This window comes from Lissotriton vulgaris, chromosome 2_1 (genome assembly GCF_964263255.1).
Source record: "Lissotriton vulgaris chromosome 2_1, aLisVul1.2, whole genome shotgun sequence".
NCBI classification, from domain to species: Eukaryota; Metazoa; Chordata; class Amphibia; order Caudata; family Salamandridae; genus Lissotriton; species Lissotriton vulgaris.
Window position 1 is genome coordinate 392,665,810 of NC_141687.1, and position 22,108 is coordinate 392,687,917.

General features: G+C 44.2%; 1 protein-coding gene across 1 annotated transcript in view; it reads left to right on the top strand.

Moving 5' to 3' along the window:
- Nucleotides 1-22,108, top strand: part of LOC147730437 (caspase-8-like) — a 199,637-nt gene that overhangs the window by 883 nt on the left and 176,646 nt on the right. The window lies entirely within an intron of this gene.

Here is a 22,108-nt window from a genome sequence, read left to right on the forward strand (position 1 = left end):
GCTTTTTTAATAAAAAAAAGTTTCCTGTTTGGGAAGACATCGGGGGAGCAGGTGTGCGTAAACTATGACTTTGGAGTAGTTCTACAAGGTTTGCTTTCGCACCCACAGGTGAACTCAGTTCAATGCACCAGCGCTGAATGTGAAAGACAAGCTATTGTAGCCCTGCAGAACTCCCTCCGATACCTTGTTGAAGTAACGTTATTGCTTTTGGATTACTAACAACATCTACAAAAGAGATCAGAGGCTCTGTGGTAACGGAAAACAAAATTACATCGTTATTTGCAGTATCACACACACACTGTGCTAATAATAGACACTTTTAACTAAAATCACGGATTCAATGTGGTGGGGAGGGGTCACTTTTGACATACTATTCACAGGGTGAACAAGCTCTACTCTGAGGACTGGAGACACTAGAGGAGCGAATACGCAAATTAGAAATTAGCTCTGTCATACAGGTACACTCTAGACATAAACTGGTATGGGTCTGGGAAGAATACCAAACACTATTGGAACACCTGGGTAACTTGAATTGCAAGGAACATATTGCTAGAAATCCCACTGAGGGGGATAAAGCGGGTCTGGAATTAGCGTGGCTCCTTAAGGCAGAGACCCCTAAAACAGTGGTGAGGGCTTTATAGGACATCACTGGAAAGATAATCACACCCAAAGGGGGTTCAGTGCAGTGTTTAGACATTATTATCAAACATTATATGAATCCCCACAGGACACAAAGTGTTCCCGGGTACACCAATATCTCAAACACCTTCCACTCCCAAGAGTGAATGATGTCCAGCGACTAGAATTGAGTGAACCCTTACATTTGCATGAAGCCAATTGCCCATTACAGAATTTGGCCAGGTCCAGGGCACTGAGACCAGATGGGATCCTGGTAGACTTATATGCCACTTATAGCTCTAGGCTGGCCCCTAGATGGTTACAGGTATGTGAGGAATCTAAGCGACTGGGCTACTTACCCGCCTCTATGGAAGAAGCCTTAATTACAGTGCTGCCATGGCCTCCTCGATGTGGTAGCCCGCACCAAAATGTCGAAGCATGTGTGCGCCTTAAAAGACTTAGCTTTTATTCCTCCAAAAAGCTGCATCACCATGACGTGGAAGGCAGCAATGACGCCCTCAATTCATGACTTGAGGAGAGATACCTTGAGATGGGTATATCCATAGGTGACGGTGTGATCAGCCTCCACCAACAGGGGTGGAAGAGGGGAAAGTTTTGCATTGTGGCATTCACAGCTGGAGAAAATAGCAGTGGTGGCTGGTAGGTCACGGGGGTAGCAGGGGAGTTAGAAAAAAAGAAAAACTTACCTGTGGGTCACCAGCTGCTGCCTCTTCTCCGTCCTTGCTGTATCCTGCCTCCCGTAAGCACCCAGAATCACCTAGCTAATCACGACACTGCCTTACAGCAGCGTCATGATTGGTCTGAGCGCTGTGGTTCGGCCCTCTGACAGGGACTGGGAGGCTGTGCATGATCACCACCAAGGCTATATAATACAGCTTGTGGAGAACATGCGAAGTGCACATGATGGTTTGGCCGGCCCTAGATGGTCAGCCAAGCCATCATGCACACTTAAGGTGCAGCAGCCACTCCTCCTCCCTCTGGGTCACGGGAGTTCAGCCACGCCCAACCCCCCTAACATGGAGCTTGCAGCCAGAGTAAAAATTAAATTATAATAACGTTTGGTTATTATCATTTTATTTTTTCTTTGCACTGCTCTTAGAGCAGTGGGGTGATGCTCCTCCGCTTTTGCAGCGAAGCCGCTGCTAGAAAATAGAGGCGAAGTGTGATACTTGACTGTCCTGCAGCAGTAGTCCCTTGACCGTTACAGCTTGAAGGGTTTGACCACCTCCTCTGAACCACTTATAGTAGACAGTTACCTCTGCCCGGTGTTGCTGGGTCACCAAAATGCAAACCTATGTGAACGGATGTCAGGGAGCGATTCAGCAAGACCCTTACCACACGTCCCCCAAGGCAGGGACCTGGGAAATAACTCTACAAGACAAGTTGCGGCATTCAGGAAATTTGGGTTTTTGATCGTTTATATGATATTTTTATTTTTCTTCAGTTCTTCTTTCCAGGTATTTTCCACAGCTGTTACTTTGGAGCTAATTGTGTAATAGGCTTAAAACATGCATCTAGCAACTATATCGCTGTGTTGTCTTTAGGACCAAGGGCCATATTATCAAGAAAGGGCGATACATTATCGCCGCTTTTATCAGCAGGAAATTGCCGCTAAAGGCGATAATGGGCTTGAAAATATGCTCTAGTGAATTCCCACATAAGCCCGAGTTAACTAACACCAGAACCTGGGCTTCTATGGGAATTCACAAGGGCATATTATCAAGCCCATTATCGCCTCTTTAGCGGCAGTTTCCTGCCGATAAAAGCACCAATAATGTATCGCCCTTTCTTGATAATATGGCCCCAAATGTACTAGTCAAGATCTAGTATATCTTGCTATGTAAAATCACAAATTATGGGGCACTTGTAAATCGTCGGACTCATTGCTATATGATGTTTGCATAGTGTTCCATCGAGCAACAGTTATTTGCACTAAAAGAGCAAAATTTGAAAATCTAACAAAACCATCTTTAAAAAAAAACAGGAGGTCTGATCTGATGTAGGAACATCCTGCCACAACAGTTTGAGTGAGCTCGTGGGTGACATCATGGCGGCTTGACCAACCAACATCTCCAGAAGTCATATTGAAAGTAGACCATGTTGCTTTGATGAGATCTTATGCAATTGTAGAAAATCTTCAACCTGGCGAAGCAGTTGCCACTTCCTGTAGCAGAATAAAAATGTTTTGTACAGATTAAGCAACGCTTGAAAGTCTGAACACTATTTAACAAGTGTTAGTTTTCATAGAAACACAAATATTGCCAGTGGCTCGCAAATAAAACAGCCAGGTACAACTAGACTGGCTTTTTTTTTTAATATACTGAACATTTTATAAAAGGTAAAATAATTTAATTAAAAAAGAACATTTAGGGCCTGATGCACAAAGAGTCTGGTCACAGCACAGCTCTTACATTGTGCTGTGACCAGACTCACGCTTTTTGGTGCCTGGGAATCTTTAGCCCCAGGCAGCACAAAGGGAATATTCACACTGAGGCAAATCCGTCCACCTCCTTAATAGTAATTGTAAAGTTTGTAGGGGAAAGCTCGGGGGCCACAATCATTCAGGCACACTCAAGATATGGGTCGCCCCTGCACACACGGTGAATACACAGACACTTGTGGTAGATGGTCTGGACCGGAAGTCCAGAGCGACCCCGGCCCCTTTATTTAAGCTCTCTGGCCACGCCTGGCCAGACAGTGATACATTGTGTGGTTCTTGTTCCGGGTCTCCACCCAGCCGGGTGAACAACTAGACTGCTACATCCCTTCCCAAATTGGTAGATGAAACAAAATAATGTCAAAGATTTTTTTAACAAACAAAATCTGCCAGTCTTTGGTTTGGCCGGGGATTCGGCCTGAGGCTATACGGATGCTGGTGGGCATAGCGTTGGATTAGTGGACTTGAAGGTCCCGCGCCATGGGCCTGATGGTCAGGACTGTGAGATTCGGACAACGGTGACTCCGCAGGTCTTAACAGAGGAATTTCATCTACATTGTTTTCGGTCTCATCAAACTGTATCTCCGTGGGTCTTGACTGATCTGCCACGTGTTGGGTTCTGTCTGCGGCTGGAACTTTCTTGAACCACGAGACGTTTCTTGTTACGGTCTCGCCGTCTCGTTCCACAGTAACTCTGTTCCCTTAGTTGACTTCACGATCCACACACGGGGTTCGAAGGGAGTTTGAAACTTCCCTGCGCTCCAGCGATTCCGTAGCAGCACAGAGCACCCAGGCAATATGATGCGAGTTTTCGCTTTGCATCGCCGGATTGCTCTATCGTTGGTCTCCTGTCTTTTTGCTTGGGTACTCGTTGGGTCGTATGGTTCCTGGCTCCAGCACTCAGCCATGGAGAGCATGTCTCGACGAGGTCCTGCTAGCATGAGCGACCATGGAGACCGCTGAGTCGTGCAGTGGGGTGTACTGCGATATTCCCTCAGGAATTGTTGCAGCGCAGGTTCTGGATCCGTGTTTTCTGCTGTTGCTATCCGCAAGACTTTGTTGGTCGTGCGGATAAATCGTTCAACTTCGCCATTTGCCTATGGCCATTGAGGGGTTATCCAGTGGTGCTTAACCCCGAGGCGTGTTAGAAAGTCTCTAAACTCGCTGCCCTGGAATGGGGGCCCATTGTCGGTCTTGATGACATGTGGTAGGCCAAAAATAGGGCAAACGGCTTTTCCAAAACAGGTTGTATATTAGCAAACGATGTGGATGGTAGGATTTCGACGACTGGATACTTGGTGTAGCTGATGCTGGTTTTCGCTTTGCGTTGCCGGCTTGCTCTATCGTTGGTCTCCTGTCTTTTTGCGTGGGTACTCTTTGGGTCATATGGTTCCTGGCTCCAGCACTCAGCCATGGGGAGCATGTCTCGAGGAGGTCCTGCTAGCATGAGCGACCATGGAGACCGCTGAGTCGTGCAGTGGGGTGTACTGCGACATTCCCTCAGGAATTGTTGCAGCGCAAGTTCTGGATCCGTGTTTTCTGCTGTTGCTATCCGCAAGACTTTGTTGGTCGTGCGCATAAATCGTTCCACTTCGCCATTTGCCTATGGCCATTGAGGGGTTATCCGTTGGTGCTTAACCCCGAGGCGTGTTAGAAAGTCTCTAAACTCGCTGCCCTGGAATGGGGGCCCATTGTCAGTCTTGATGACATGTGTTAGGCCAAATAGGGCAAACAACCTTTCCAAAACAGGTTGTAGATTAGCAAACGATGTGGATGGTAGGATTTCGACGACTGGATACTTGGTGTAGCTGATGCTGGTTTTCGCTTTGCGTTGCCGGCTTGCTCTATCGTTGGTCTCCTGTCTTTTTGCGTGGGTACTCTTTGGGTCATATGGTTCCTGGCTCCAGCACTCAGCCATGGGGAGCATGTCTCGAGGAGGTCCTGCTAGCATGAGCGACCATGGAGACCGCTGAGTCGTGCAGTGGGGTGTACTGCGACATTCCCTGAGGAATTGTTGCAGCGCAAGTTCTGGATCCGTGTTTTCTGCTGTTGCTATCCGCAAGACTTTGTTGGTCGTGCGCATAAATCGTTCCACTTCGCCATTTGCCTATGGCCATTGAGGGGTTATCCGTTGGTGCTTAACCCCGAGGAGTGTTAGAAAGTCTCTAAACTCGCTGCCCTGGAATGGGGGCCCATTGTCAGTCTTGATGACATGTGGTAGGCCAAATAGGGCAAACAACCTTTCCAAAACAGGTTGTAGATTAGCAAACGATGTGGATGGTAGGATTTCGACGATTGGATACTTGGTGTAGCTGTCAATGAGAACAGCAGTGACTCTCCCGTCAGGGAAGCTCCCGAAGTCAAGGCTCAGCCATACCCATGGTGATGGGGCTGAATCTTCGGTGATCACAGGTGCCGGAGCTTCGGAATTACCTGTGAGTTGACCCCCTCTGCAATTACGTACTACGGAGTCGATGCTGTCTTCCAGGTCTGGGAACCACACCTTTTCTCTCATTCTGGACATCATCCTTCTGATGCCTTGATGGCCTTCGTACTCCAGGACTGTCGCTCGCTCCTGTAGGCTTGGCGGCATCATGATGCGTGATCCTCTTAGGATGATCCAGTTTTCTGCAGAGCTGAGTTCGTTCCTCACTTTCCAAAACTTCCCCAGGCTATTTCTGTCAGACTCACTCCACCATTGGATGTTCTTGAGGAATCCTTACCAGGATCCACCCTTCAGGGCCTCAGAGACCCGCTGGAGGCACGCATCTTTGTCGAGGTGTTCCCATACTTCCTCTGTCGTGAGCGCTCAGGGGCATGACCACTGTGAGACCATGTTGATGAATTCTTATGTTTTTGTCTCTTGATCAGCGTCTGTTTCTGCTGCTGCAGCTGGATGGCAAAATAAGAAATCGGCGGGGTTCTTGGCGCCTGGACGGTACAGCAATTCCATCTGATAATGTTGCAACTGAATGGCCCATCTTTCAATTCTTGGAAGTGGGTGTGGCGCTGTTCCCTTAAATAGCGGGAGAAGAGGTTGATGGTCTGTTATCACTCGAAATGGGTGACAGCTAACGTACAAATGAAAATAATTGCATGCCCATTTGATCGCGAGTGCTTCTCACTCTATTTGTGAATATCGGGCCTCGGTCGCGGTGAGCGCTTTGCTTTCAAATGCCAGGTCCCCGGTTCAGTCTCTGGGTGAGTAGGGCCCCGAAACCTACTGGGTTGGCGTCCACTAGCAGTTCTGTGCGACGAGCGGTGTCAAAGTATGCCATTGTTGTGCTTCCCAGCCGGGCCAATTTCACTTGCTTGAAGGCCTTGTCTTCCTCGGCGGTCTACTTCCAGGGGTTTTCCTTCTTCGTGAGGTTCCGCAGCGGCTCTGCAATCGTCGCTAAGTGTTGGATGACTCGTCCGCAATATGTTGCCATCCCCAGAAAACTTCTTACTTCAGAAACATTTGTCGGTGCGGGAGCGAGTTGGATTGCCTGGGACTTTCTGGGGTCTACTTTGACGCCATCAGCACTAAACACATACCCAAATAAGTCGATTGTTTTGTGGAAGAATTGGAACTTCTCCCCGTGAAGCGTCACACCATGCTCTGCCAGTCGCTGGAGGGTGGCTCGGAGTCGTCAGTTGTGTTCCTCAATGGTTTTGGAATGATTAAGGATGTCGTCGCTTACATTGAGGACACCGTTAAGACCAGATAGAATTTCTCTCACAGCGTTCTGAAATATCTCCGCTGCTTAAGATATCCCGAAGTTTAGTCTTTTATAGCAACGAAGCCCCAGGTAAGTTGAAAATGAGGTTATGTATCTGCTTTCTTCCGCTAGTTTTAACTGGTGATAGCCAGCGTTTAGATCTAACTTTGGAAACCATTGTGCGCCATTTAGATCGGCTAAGATGTCATCCACCGTTGGGGTCAAATGTCTCTCCTGTTTGATGGCTGGATTGGGCATTCTCATGTCGATAAATATTCAAATCTTGCCTGGTTGCTTTGGTTTTTCAGCAATCACCATAGGTGACACCCAGGGAGTCGGACCTGTCAGTTTTTTCAAGATCTCGGAGCTCTTGTTCTACTAGTGGCCGAAGATGAAAGGGAATCCGTCGGTGCCTCAGTGCCACCGGTTGTACAGCTTTGTGTATGTGCAACTTAACGGGTGGTCTCTTTATGATCCCTAATCCCTTGAACAGTTGTGGGAACAAATCCAGGATGTCATCAGTTTGTAGGATTTTTACAGCGTTTGCAAAAGCAATTAGGTGGAGGTCTTCGGCAGTATGACTCCCGACCAGTATGTCGGCCTCCCTATCTACGATGTGGAAGGTTGTCGTTACTTCTTGGTTCTCTGATCTCACTTGTACAGTCATTTTTCCTTTTAAGGGAAGTGGTGTCTGGCTTCCGGACGTCAGAATCCTGATTTTTGATGGGATAAGAGGTGGCCTTGGGTTCAGTAGTTTGTAATGTTGCGACCCCATCATGTTAACCGTTGCTCCTGTGTCAATTAGGCCGGTCACTGGGGACCCATCAATCTCGATGTTGCACTTGGGTTGTGGTCGTCGTCTCTTCTTGAGGTCGCTTGCAAACGACACAAAGTAACACTCTTCGTCTTCTTCTGTGGACGAGTCGTCCAGGCGCTGCGGGCAGTGAGTGGAAGTTTTTCCCGATCTCGATGTTGTTGGTTCTTCCAGTGTTAGATTCCTCACAGCTCCTGTTGGCGGCTTCCTCCCGGTGTTGCTTCTCCCTCGCGAGCCTCCTCAACACACACTTGGTTAGGGATTCCACACTTTGAGCACGATTTTCCTCTTGCCGGGCAGCTATCTGGAGGGTGTTCTTCTCTCCCACACCATCCACATGAGGTTCGTAGAGTTGTCTTTGTGGGCCACTTTCCTCTTCCTCCACGAGGTGGTGTTCGAATGGCATCAACACTCTCTGCCTTGAACTCTGACTGCTTGATCGGTGTGCGAGTTAAGCTCAGCTTCCATTGCTGTCGCCCGGAAATCCGACAGTTCGTGTGAGCGAGTGAGAATCAGGATTTCCTCTAAGGTAATCCGGGGCTGTCGAAGTATAAGCATTCGCAGCATCTTGTTGCAACAACCTTGGATGAGCTGTGCTGTCACTTCCTTGATTTGATCATCATCTGTGCATGTGCTTGCTAACTCCCTGAGGCGTGCATGATAAGTGTCTATTGACTCTCCTTCTCTTTGTCTGGCCTGTCTGAGCTTGAACCGTTCGTAATGAGGATTAAGTTGGGGGTCAAAGTGAGCATTTAAGGCTCTGACTGTCGCATCATAGTCAGTGGCTGCACCAGTGTTCAGGAGGTGCTCAAACAGCTTGTATATTTCATCACCCGCATACGTTCCATCTTGGTGACACGGTGGCCCGGTCAACGAGTTCGCTGAGCGGGGGAAGTGCTGTAATTTGGGAGTGTACTGGATGCGTTGCCACTGGCGGGGCCACTGGCTGTTGGGCTGCCTGTCCTGGTGTGTTCGACATGATGCCCCTTCTTCTGTTGACTGCACTCACGTTTTGCTAGGCGGGCTTGGTGTTTTGGTCATGGCTCTCTCCGGCTCTGCGCTTTTGTTTTTCTTTTGGAGTTGTTCTCTCCCTACGTGCTCTGAGGTGCTTGGGATTGCCAGTGTTTGTTGCTTTCTGGAGTGCCTTTGGGACTTTTCCCTTGTGCAGCGCTATGCTCCAGCTTTATTGTCTTATTTGCATTCACCACTGCTTGTTTGGTTGGCTGTACTGTGTCATTTGTATTCACCACTTCTTATTTGGTTGTGGCTCCTTTCTGCTTGATCAGCTCTGTTGCTGAGCGTTATGACGCTCACGTGGTGTGTCCTATCCCGGGGGGTTGCTTTGCCCCTTTACGGTCGTCCTGTGCCGTCGCGTGTTTTCTCTGCTGCTCGACCGGGCTTCGCTTGAGTCTCCCCCACTTCTGCGCATGCGCGCGTTGGGCTGACTGGGTACAATGTTTCCCGGTAGTGCTGGGATGCTTCCAGGGGTGCGTGCAAGCTTTTCCTCCCCTCTCAGGTTGGGGCACCTACGAGCGCAGGCTGTATCGTGCTCGGCTTACCTCGCGACTTCCGGACTGGGCTGCTCCTCTTCACAGAGTCTCCTCGCTGCTCGGCTCGGCTGGGCCTCTCGCGAGCCGGCGCTGCCTCAGGCGGGTGGGTGTTTTCCATATGGGACCAGGTTTGCACACATCCCACCTTCGTCGCCAGTGTAAGGTTTGTAGGGGAAAGCTCGGGGGCCACAATCATTCAGGCACACTCAATGTATGGGTCGCCCCTGCACACACAGTGAATACACAGACACTCGTGGTAGCTGGTCTGGACCGGAAGTCCCGAGCGACCCCGGCCCCTTTATTTAAGCTCTCTTGCCACGCCTGGCCAGAGAGTGATACATTATGTGGTTCTGGTTCCGGGTCTCCACCCAGCCGGGTGAAGAACTAGACTGCTACAGTAATGGTGCTGAAATTGGCTTTTGACGCATTGTAAACTATGGAGGCCTGCGTTGGACAACAGTCCTCCATCCCATCATTCACATTTGCACTTTTCAGACATTGCAACTCCTTAAAAGGATAAGGGTCACAATTTCACAAGAAATGACACCGTGTGAATTTGATCCCGGGGAGCACTACAATCACAATAATGGTGCACATGGGGGCAATACCCGTGGTCCCCACTGTCAACGGGGTCCCGTCCTTCAGCTCACAACAATAGATGTATGGCTCACATTAAAACTAGCACAGTAGCTCTGGCAGGTGGTAGGGTTTCAGACGTCAGCAAGTCAAGTTTTGTGTAGGAAGGTTACAGGCTCTTTACTGCAGACCTACACTGCAGTTAGTCACTATCACTCCTAAAAAAATAAAAAATAAATAAATAAATATATATATATATATATATATATATATATATATATATATATATATATATATATATATACATACATATATATATATATATATATATATCGTGTACCTTGCTGCATTAACTTATTTTTACATACTAAGGGGTCTATTATGATGTAGGGTGGATCGCCACTGCCCGAATGGCGGTGACGATCCTCCCAACATAATCCCCCGCCTGCCACCCATTTCCCCCCAGCCATAAATATGATGGCGGCTCTTTTCTGCCCGGTCGACGGGTCGACCTAGCGGAAAAGGGTTGCATATGGTGGCGGTGTCTGCTAGACACCGCCAGCCATATTACGATGCCAGCGGGAAGCAGCCTTTCCGTGGTGGCAATGCTGCCACGGAAAGGCATGCAGATTTCTGAGGGGGTGGGGGAGGCACCCCGCCAGGGAGCTGTGTTGCAGAGAGGTGATCCAAGGCCACGCCCCCTTTTTATACCACTCTGCAACGCAGCTCTGTGGTGTTTACTGGAGGTAACTCAGGACTCAAGGGGACTTAATCCCCTAATTTATAACGCACCAGGGGGTGCGTTTGCACAGCGGTGCAGGGAGGTGGCGTGGCCTGATGTGACAAGTGTGCAAATGCGCCCTGTGGCACATTTTAAGTTAGGGGATTAAGTCCCCTCGAATCCTGAGGGTCCCTGAGGGCCAACTATCCCACCAGATAACTCCAGTATATGCCAGGGAGCTGCGTTGCAGAGAGGTGTTCAGAGGCCACGCTCCTTTTTACACCTCTCTGTAACGCAGCGCTGTGGCCCTAACTGGAGGTACCTGGTGGGCTAGTTGGCCCCAAGGGACCATCAGGATTCAAGGGGAATTAATACCCCAACTTAAAACACGCCAGGGAGCGTGTTTGCACAGTGGTGAAGGGAGGGGGGCTGACATAGTGCATACGCACCCCCTGGCACATTGTAAATTGGGGGATTAAGTTAAGTTCCATCCTGAGGGTCCCTAGCCCACCTCGTACATCCAGTATCCACCAGGAAGCTGGTTTGTAGAGAGGCGTTGAGAGCCCATGCCCCTTTTTACACCTCTCTGCAATGCAGCTCTGTGGTGTTTACTGGAGGTAGCTGGTGGGCTAGTTGGCCCCCAGGGACCCTCTGGATTCAAGGGGATGTAATCCCCCAATTTACAACGCTCCAGGGGGCGCATTTGCACAGTGGTGCAGGGTGAGGGTGTGGCCTGATGTGACAAGTGTGCAAACGCACCCTGTGGCGCTTTTTAAGTTGGGGGATTAAGTCCCCTTGAATCCTGAGGGTCCCTGGGGGCCAACTAGCCCACCAGGTACCTCCAATAAGTGCCAGGGAGCTGCGTTGCAGAGAGGTGGTCCCAGGCCATGCCCCCTTTATACACCACTCTGTAATGCAGCTCTGTGGTGCTTACTGGAGGTGGCTGCTGGGCAGTTGGCCCCCAGGGACCTTCAGGACTCAAGGGGACTTAAACCCCCAATTTACAACGCACCAGGGGGTGCGTTTGCACAGTGGTGCAGGAAGGGGGTGTGGCCTGTTGTGACAAGTGTGCAAACGCGCCCTCTGGCGTGTTTTAAATTGGGAGATTAAGTCACCTTGAATCCTGAGGGTCCCATGGGACCAACTAGCCCACCAGGTACATCCAGTAAGCGCCATAGAGTTGCGTTGCAGAGAGGTGTAAAAATGGGCGTGGCCCAGTCCACCTCTCTGGAACGCAGCTCTGTGGCGCTTACTGGAGGGACATGGTGGGCTAGTTGACCTTCAGGGACCCTCAGGATTCAAGGGGAATTAATTCCCCAACTTAGAACCCGCCAGGGGGTGCGTTTGCACAGTGGTAAAGGGAGGGGGCGGGGCCTGATGTGATATGTGTGTACTTATGCAATCAAAACCCAAGCACTTATAATTTGACCATGCACTCTCCTTGCAGTACTCTAATCATCCACTCAGTTCCCATGTACTCATGCAGTGACCCATGGCAAATATAGAGGAGGTCATGCTAATCACATGGGTACCCCATTGCATAGTGTTCCCTAGTGTATGTAAGTGTTTTCACTGTATTCTAAGTGTCTTTTAGCATAGCATTGGCTCTGGTCCTGGTTAGTCAGAGTCAGTTACCACCAGTACCCGTCAGTAAAAAGTTGGGGGCACAGGAGGACTTTCTGCTCCTCTGTTGGTTCTTTCTGCACATCTCTTGCTTCTTCCTGCAATTATGTTTGTCTTTCTGGACTTATGTTGACTCTTTCAGCATTTGTCTTGCTTCTTTCTCCACTTTTCTTCCACTTTCTTCACAGGTCCTACCTTTGTAGGCATAGTTAGAAATTAACATTGAAAAAAAAACATTGAAATTCATTGAAAAAACCATAGGTTTCAGGGGTGTTATAGTTACACATTAGCATTTAAAAACCTTTGAAATTCAATGAAAAAACCATAGGTTTCAGGGTCGTTATAGTTCGTTGGACATTTCACTCATACCAAACAATAGAAATTTCGCCGTTATAGTTAGTTGAGCTAACTATAACTCGTGCCCCCGCATTGGACTGCTGATGACTTCACATATTACATCATTCATGACTTGGTCAGTGACATCACTGATGACATCACTGATTACATCATCCACGTGACAATCTGATGCACCTCCTCACAACCTAATATAACCTTTGATACACCCTCTGTAAAATACAGAGTACCATTTTCAAAACCATCGACACACCAATACCAGTTACTACAAACGCACTCACTAATTCCTAGGTCTACAGACACATGTACTCATTCACTCATACAACCATTCATACATGTAGTCACTGATCAATACAACACTATCATATGCACTCATACACCAATTCAGACACTCACACACCACCACTCATCGTAGTCAGTCATGCACTCATCGTAGTCAGTCATGGAAAGAATGAATCAGTTTCATTTACTCATCTACACAGTTATACACACCCCACCTCATTTATTCATACAGATACTAACGCATTATAATTCTCTTATATAATCACTAATACAAGTATACACTCATCCATACAGCCACTCTCACAATCACTGACTCTCCCATATAGTCATTTATATACTCCAACTCACATACACTGCCTTTTACATAAGTAGTTACTTGGACATGTACCACTGAGACATCCAATCTCTCACCAACACATCCATACACACACTCAACTGCTCATACTGCTGTTTCCACATGCACTCTTAAAGTCATACACCCAGTGAATCAACCACTCACACATCTGTGCACTGTCACACACCTCCCACCCACCCACATACACACTCAGCCTCCAATACAAATACTCAGGCAACCAATCAATAACCCATATAGACACTCATGTAGCTCCTGAACAACACATGCAGCAGTTTACACAACAACAGACATACTGAAACAGACATTCAGATAGTTTAGTCACTAACCCATGCATTCAGTAAGACACATTTAATCACTCACTATACACAGTCAGTCACGCACCTACTAAATTCTTCATCCAGACACTTATACACCCACTTATTCTTCAATAGACCTTGGCATATATATAAAACATATTTAAACTTTACAGAAACACACATTCACTGGATGATTTCATCAGTGATGTCATTTGTGAAGTCATCAGTGATGTCACTGACCATGTCATGAATGATGTTGTATGTCCTTGCAACATCAAGTGAGCAAGGACACTGTCTCGTGTCCGAAACGCGTCTTGGAGGCATGCACCGTTCCACGAATTTATGAAAATATGAACAAAATAAAGCGTATAGCTGAGTCTGTGTTCCTGTTTGGGTGCTCTAAGGCACTGGGAAGTTGTGGAGTTGATATATATATATGAACCCAATCCTTTGTTAAAGTTTTCCAAAAAGCAGGCACTGACTCCGTGGGTTTCGTAATCAAGGGTCTTTATTTACAAGAAAGACGATCAGACACGTTTCGGCGGACAGGTCTGGCTTGCTCACTACGGTCGCCAGTAGGTAGTAGTTATAGTTAGGACCTAGTTTCCATAGGCAATCCACAACATTCTATTTGGAATAACTTTGGCGTCGGTGGACGAATCTTCGTGAATTTCTCCAAGAAAATGGCCTGCTCGGTTCCGCTCCTACCCTGAAAGTTTGGGGGTGATTCGTCAAGTGGGGGGCCGAGAAAAAAAGGGGGGTCCCAAAACGTGTTTTCCCCATGCAATTTTCCATAGGGACCTTTAGCCAGTGCTACAGCCCGAACAGCTGAACGGAATTACAGCAAATTTGACAGAGAGGTAGAGTTCAGTTCGCAGATTGTGCTTTTTGTTAAATGGTGTAATTTCGTTCAGTAGTTTCTGAGAAAATTAGAAGTAAAATCATAGCGATATCTAGAGACGGAGTTCTGCACGCATACGGAAATTCGCACAATTACGAGCACAAGCTGCATGCTGATTGGCTGTCACCTGTCTGTTAACACTCCAAACCAGGAAGTGTTGGCAGCCATCTTGTTTGTCGCTAGAACCGAGTCGCAAGAAAACAGTAAAACAAAGTTGAGAAATAAGGAAAGGGGGCAGGGTAGAAAAATCCTGATCCTCTAGGTTTGGTCAGGGGGTCGTTCATGGATTTTTAGGCTATATATAGGGGGCAGGGTAGCCTCCGTCCTGGAGCTCTTGATAGTTCTGGGGTGCACTATGTCTCAGGGCCGACTCCTGCAGTGTCACGGGGTGTCTACCCCCGGGACACTGCTGTTTGGTATGGCAGGATGGGAGTGTTGCGGCTCCCTCTTTAGCACAGCAAACTGGTTTCTATTTGAAAGAGAGAGCAAGTTAAGCTGCTGTGTCTTTCAAGTAGGAAAGCAGATTGCTTTTCGTTAGAGAGCAGCATATAAATTGCTCTCTCTGACAAAGCAATGCCGGCTCTCGAAGGACGCGGGGAGCCGGCTGGGACCGTGGGGGTATTGGTGTTTCCCCACACGTTCCCTAATGATATTTTTTGAATCCTGGGGAATGGGTTCTTTTGCAGCTCCTTAAACATTTGTACATATAATTTTTCCAAAATCCTTTTTTGTGTTGGGGAACAGAGTATTACTCCAGTGACTTTGTCATCCATGTATGTGTTTTTCTTTTTTTTTACTTGAATTCCGTTTTATTTACAGTATGTTTCCAACTCTCTTCAGAATGAGTTCCACGGCGTAGCGTCCGTTGCAGTGTTGTTAGCTTTTTTGTTCTGTTGTCTACTTACCAGTTTGTTTTTAAGATTTGGTGTCCTATTTCTGTTCTTTTCGTTTGTGTAACTTTTGTGCCGGCTTCTTTTGTGTATGTTTTTTTTGCATCTGAGTTTGTTATTCAGTGTTTCATCCAGTGTTGTGAATATAGCAGTACATCTGTAGATATGTATTTGTCTACTTTTCTTTGCCTCCCTGCACCCTAATTGACAACGTAATGGGGTGAGTCAAAGTAAGGCGGTGCTGTCGTCACTGTTTTAAGTTTGCAACACAGTAGGTAGGATAAATAAATAAAGCAATTGACACAATGCAGAGTGACACTATTTATTGTATTTAATTTTTGCAATGTTTTTAAAATAGAATACACATGTACAAAATATTGTTTTATTTGAAAAATAAATATTTAATATAATTCATATGAATCACCACATATGCTGATATTACAGTAAAGATAAAATGGAGTGTTTATGTACAAGGAGCTACAACATAAGAAATTCAGTATGGAAAATCAACAAAACAATTTAGAAGACACTCGAAATTAGTAACATTGTCAAAGAAGAGCTGAAAATACTTTTTACAAGTAGCGATAATGAAGAGGAAGATATAAATGCTGCAGATATTATGTGTAATTTCTCAGAGTTAAGCTTGGGTATTGATTTTCTGTAACCATTGTTGCAAAGTGGGACTTGGTGCATGGACTGCTTCAAGCCCGTGTAGACTGCGTATGCACTCTTCTATGCACCGTTCTAGAAAGGCAGCAATTCTGCAAATTTCTTACTGTCTTAGGCTGGGGTAGTTGTTACATCAAAAAGGCTCGATAAAGGGCCTGCACTTTGAGTACGAATATGATATGGAATAGTTGATAACCATAGACAAGAAAGGCAGCAAGTAGGTGTGTTGATTGAGTGGAAGATGAATAAGGGGAAAAATAACAAAGGCAGCAGACCCGCAAAATACCCACTGCCTTGTGAGGGAAGTGGATGTTTGGATTGCCAGTCCATTACACAAACTGTGAGTCGGATTCTGCAGTGGGAGGCTGAGAAATGGGTACCACATGTAAGCAAGCAATAGAAGTGCACAAAGTACACACACTGTGAGGTGGAAAGGATGCAAGAAAGGACGCAAGTGTGCAAATTACTTACTGCTATTCATGCGTAGTACTTACCAAGAAGGCTCAAGTAAGGGCCTGTAGTTTGACATTGAATTACTTGAAGAATAATTGATAACCCCAGTGAAAAAGGCAGCAAGTGAGTTTGTGTATGTGTCGATGATTTGTTGATTAAGTGGAAGATGAAAAAGGTGTAAAATAAGAAAGACAGTAGACGTGCAAACTATCCACTACTTTGTCAGGGAAGTGGATATTGGGATTTGGGACTCATTACACAGACTGTGTGTCGGATTATGCAGTGGGAGGGTGAGAAATGGGTATCACGACTAAGCAAACTATGCAATCAGAATATGAAATTGAAGAATAATTGATATACCCACTCAGGAAAGGCAGAAAGTGTGCAAATTAAGCACTGCCTTTGGCTGAGGTAGTTGATACTAATTACAAGATAATGTCAAAAAAAGTAATGTTGAGCATAGTGATGCTCCTGTTCCTTGCATTTTATTAGGTCGATAGACTGTTTCCCGTAAGAGGAAATAATGTTATCACAATAAATGCATACAATGTTAATTTCACCGAAATTAGGTTAATTTCTGGGTGTGGATTGCTTGCTGAATGTGCTGGTGCAGCAATCGATGTGCTTGGTGCAGCAGTAGGTGGGTTTTCCTGTAACGTCCATGTTGGAGGTCAAGCAAAGTTATTAGGGTGCAAGTTCTTGGTATGTCGCATCATAGTTGGTGTGCCAAAGGAGTATTTTTTGGATGGATGACTCCTTTAAAGAGTTGTTTGGCAAATTTTACAGGTTACTAAGAGAGCATTCATCTTTTTTTGCCCTTCAGGGATAGTAAATAAGTTGCAAAGTAGAGCTTTTTTCTTCTTCTTTGGAGGCTCATCTTCTACATTTTCTACACCAATTGTTTCAGTTGTTTAAAAAAAAATCTGCTGGCAATTATAGAACTCTTCCCTTTAATGGTGTTAGTAAATCAGAAGGAGGCAATTATCTTGTCTTAGGCTCTATATGAACAATATCCTGAAATTGATGCACACATTTAATAAGAATAGACTCATAGGTATTTACAACTATCAGTTCAGAAGGAATAATTATAAATTCAAGATTATTATACAGTACAACATTGTATATTCTGTTCCACATTTTCTTCTATTAATATCTCAGTTTCTGCACTGCATTCCTGAGGATCAAAGTAAGTAAGCTGAATTTCAACAGAGACATTTGTTACATCTGATACAGATGCACGGAAACAAGTACTGTTCAACTTTTTTAACATTAATGCTGGAATTTTTGCGTAATACAATGTTCTGACTATTTTTCTGATTTGAGTATGATGAACGGGTAACATTCTGAATTGGTGAAAAACACTTCGCTATACTTTTTCAGAAAGACAAGCCAGAGAATGAAGTTGGAAAGCAGTATTTTTTCTTACTGTGCAAGAGTCTAGTCCTTGCCACATGTTAATCTTTTATTTAACACTTTTTTTAAATATAGTTATGTAAGAAATTGCATTAAAAAATTAATAGATTCTTGACTTACAGTATAAATACTACTGCCATTGCAAATGTTCACTGGAGATTTAGGACGTCTCCATAAAAGTTCCTCAGCTAACACTTCTTTTGCATTTCTAGGAACAATTTTGTCTTTCACAATAGTACATGCATTTCCTACTTCATAGGCACGACTACTAGTGTCATCTGCATGCAACAAATCATTACTCTGAAGATAACTCATCATTAAGAAAAGGCTCAGAACTTGAACTATGGTTCCATTCACCCCAAAAAACTTCTGAAAAATTACTTCTCTTAGTTTGTCTTTTCCACTTGGTTTTGACCTTCATTAAAGGGATTAGTTTATCTAATGATCGAATTGTATTGATTACTAAAACAAATTTAAAAAAAATTAATTCGAAAGCCTTCTCAAGTAAATTTTCTATAGTTTCCTTTTTCACATAATATGTGGTTTTAAAAAAAATGTGGACACATAGTAGAATTGTGTCTGCATTAAATAAATGAAGGCTGAATTTTCTAGTTCAAAATTTAAGAAAATCTGAGGACATTGTGCAATTGTCTCTGTTTTAAGTAAATCAAGATTGTATTGCATGTTTTCTGTAATGCTGGCGATCTTGGTATCTAGTTGTGAACTCTACTGAGTACAGGATTGATTAAAGGCTCTTCTCAGCACACATACTGAAGAGAAATTTACATGCAAAACTGAATTGAAGTCGTGAACTCTGCTGTACGTAATGTGCATTGAAGGTATTAATTGACACAAACATTGATGCATGCTATTTTGTACAGTTAACAGAATGTGAGGACACAGTTTAATTGTCTCTGCCATAAGTAAAGCAAGGCTGAAAACAATACTGTCCTTAATGTAGAAGGAAAGCTGTATTGAAGTTGTGAACTCAGCTCTCCGTAGTGTAAATTGAAGGCAGTTGTTGACACAAAAATCGATGAATGCTATTTAGTCATAAATAATAGAATATGAGGATACAGTATAATTGTCTCTGCCTTAAGGAAAACAAGGCTAAATGCAATGCTGTCCTTAATGTAGAAGGAAAGTTGAATTCAAGTTGTGAACGGAGCTGTCCGTAGTGTAGATTGAAAGCTCTAGTGAGCAGTTATAGATGAATACTATTTGTGATATTCTTTTATGAAATTGGAAGACATAAGATCTATTAGTCTCTACCTTAAATAAAGCAAGGCTGAATTCAATGTTTTCTGTAGTAGTGGAGCTCTTGTTATGAAGTTTTACTTTTTACTGACCACAGAATATATTGAAGGCTGTTGTCAGGACAGATATTGAAGATCATTTTAGTTCTAAAGCTGAATTGAAGTTGTGAACCCTTCTGTCCGCAGTGTAGATTGAAGGCAGTTGTTGACACAAAGATCGATGAATGCTATTTTGTCACAGTAAACAGAATCTGAGGACACAGTACAATTGTCTCTACCGTAAATAAAGCAAGGCTGGATCCAATGCTGTCCTTAAGTAGAAAGAAAGTTGAATTCTAGTTGTGAACCCAGCTGTCCGTAGTGTAGATTGAAGGCAGTTGTTCACAAAGATTGAAGAATGCTATTTAGTCACAGATAACAGAACCTGAGGACACAGTATATTTGTCTCTGCCTTATGGAAAAAAAGGCTGAATACAAAGCGGTACTTAATGTAGAAGGAAAGCTTAATTCAACTTGTCAATGCAGCTGTCCGCAGTGTAGATTGAAGGCAGTTGTTGACACAAAGATTGATGAATGCTATTTTATCTCAGTTAACAGAATCTGAGGACACTTTATAATTGTCTCTGCCTTAAGGAAAAAAACGCTGAATACAGTGCGGTCCTTAATGTAGAAGGAAATCTGATTTGAAGTTGTGAACTGAGGTGTCCACAGTGTAGATTGAAGGCAGTTGTTGACACAAAGATCGATGAATGCTATTTAGTCACAGATAATAGAATCTGAGGATACAGTATAATTGTCTCTTCCTTAAGGAAAGCAAGGCTAAATGAAATGCTGTCCTTAATGAAGAAGGAAAGCTGAATTCAAGTTGTGAATGCAGGTGTCCGCAGTGTAGATTGAAAGCAGTTGTTGACACAAAGATTGATAAATACTATTTTGTCACAGTTACAGTATCTGAGGACACAGTACAATTGTCTCTGCCATAAGGAAAGCAAGGCTGAAAACAATACTGTCCTTAATGTAGAAGGAAAGCTCAATTGAAGTTGTGAACTGAGCTGTCCAAAGTGTAGATTGAAGGCAGTTGTTGACACAAAGGTCGATGAATGCCATTTAGTCACAGATAATAGAATCTGAGGATACAGTATAATTGTCTCTTCCTTAAGGAAAGCAAGGCTAAATGAAATGCTGTCCTTAATGTAGAAGGAAAGCTGAATTCAAGTTGTGAATGCAGGTGTCCGCAGTGTAGATTGAAAGCAGTTGTTGACACAAAGATTGATAAATACTATTTAGTCACAGATAATAGAATCTGAGGATACAGTATAATTGTCTCTGTCTTAAGGAAAGCAAGGCTAAATTCAATGCTGTCCTTAATGTAGAAGGAAAGCTGAATTCAAGTTGTGAATGCAGCTATCCGCATTGTACATTGAAGGCAGATCTTGACACACAGATTGATGAATGCTATTTTGTCACAGTTAACAGTATCTGAGGACATAGTATAATTGTCTGTGCCTTAAGGAAAAAAAGGCTGAATACAACACGGTCCTTGATGTAGAAGGAAAGCAGATTTGAAGTTGTGAACCAAGGTGTCCACAGTGTAGATTAAAGCCAGTGGTTGACACAAAGATCGATGAATGCTATTTAGTCACAGATAATAGAATGTGAGGATACAGTATAATTGTCTCTGCCTTAAGGGAAGCAAGGCTAAATGCAATGCTGTACTTAATGTAGAAGGAAAGCTGATTTCAAGTTGTGAATGTAGCTGTCTGCAGTGTAGATTGAAGGCAGTTGTTGACACAAAGATTGATGAATGGTATTTTGTCACAGTTAACAGTATCTGAGGACAGAGTATAATTGTCTCTGACTTAAGAAAAGAAAGGCTGAATATAATGCAGTTCTTAATGTAGAAGGAAAGCTGAATTCAAGTTGTGAACCCAGCTGTCCGTAGTGTAAATTGAAGGCAGTTGTTCACACAAAGATTGAAGAATGCTATTTAGTCACAGATAACAGAACCTGAGGACACAGTATAATTGTCTCTGCCTTATGGAAAAAACAGGCTGAATACAATGCGGTGCTTAATGTAAAAAGAAAGCTTAATTCAACTTGTAAATGCAGCTGTCCATAGTGTAGATTGAAGGCAGCTGTTGACACAAAGATTGATGAATGCTATTTTATCTGAGTTAACAGAATCTGAGGACACAGTATAATTGTCTCTGCCTTAAGGAAAGCAATGCTGAATACAATGCTGCCCTTAATGTAGAAGGACAGCTGATTTGAAGTTGTTAACTGAGGTGGCCACCGTGTAGATTTAAGGCAGTTGTTGACACAAAGTTTGATGAGTGCTATTTTGTTAGAGTTAACAGAATCTGAGGACAGAGTAGAATTGTCTGTCTTAAATAAAGCAAGGCTAGATTCAATGTTGTCCTTAGTGTAGATGGAAAGGTGAATTCAAGTTGTGAACCCTACTGTTCGCAGTGTAGATTGAAGGCTCTAGTGAGCACAGTTATAGATGAATGCTATTTGTGAGATAGTTTTACAAAATCGGAAGACATACAATCCATTAGTCTCTACATTAAATAAAGCAAGGCTGAATTGAATGTTTTATGTAATAGTGGATCTCCTGCTATCAAGTTTCGATTTTTAGTGGCCACAGAATATATTGAAGGTAGTTGTCAGCACAGATATTGAAGACAAATTTAGTTCCAAAGCTGAATTCAAGTTATGAACCCAGCTGTCCGCAGTGTAGATTGAAGGCGGTTGTTGACACAAAGATCGATGAATGCTATTTAGTCATAGATAATAGAATCTGAGGATACAGTACAATTGTCTGTCTTAAATAAAACAAGGCTAGATTCAATGTTGTCCTAAGTGTAGATGGAAAGGTGAATTCAAGCTGTAAACCCTACTGTCCGCAGTGTAGATTGAAGGGTTTAGTGAGCACAATTATAGATGAACACTATTTGTCACATTCTTTTACAAAATCGGAAGATATAGAATCCATTAGTCTCTACTTTAAATAAAGGAAGGCTGGATTCAATGTTTTCTGTGGTACTGATGTGCTCGTGGTATGAAGAGGTAAACTCTGTTGTTCGTTGTGTACATTTGAAGGTAGTACTTACTATAGACATTGAGGAATGTTTATTGTGTCATCCATTAATAAAATTGTATCTGCCTTACATAAATG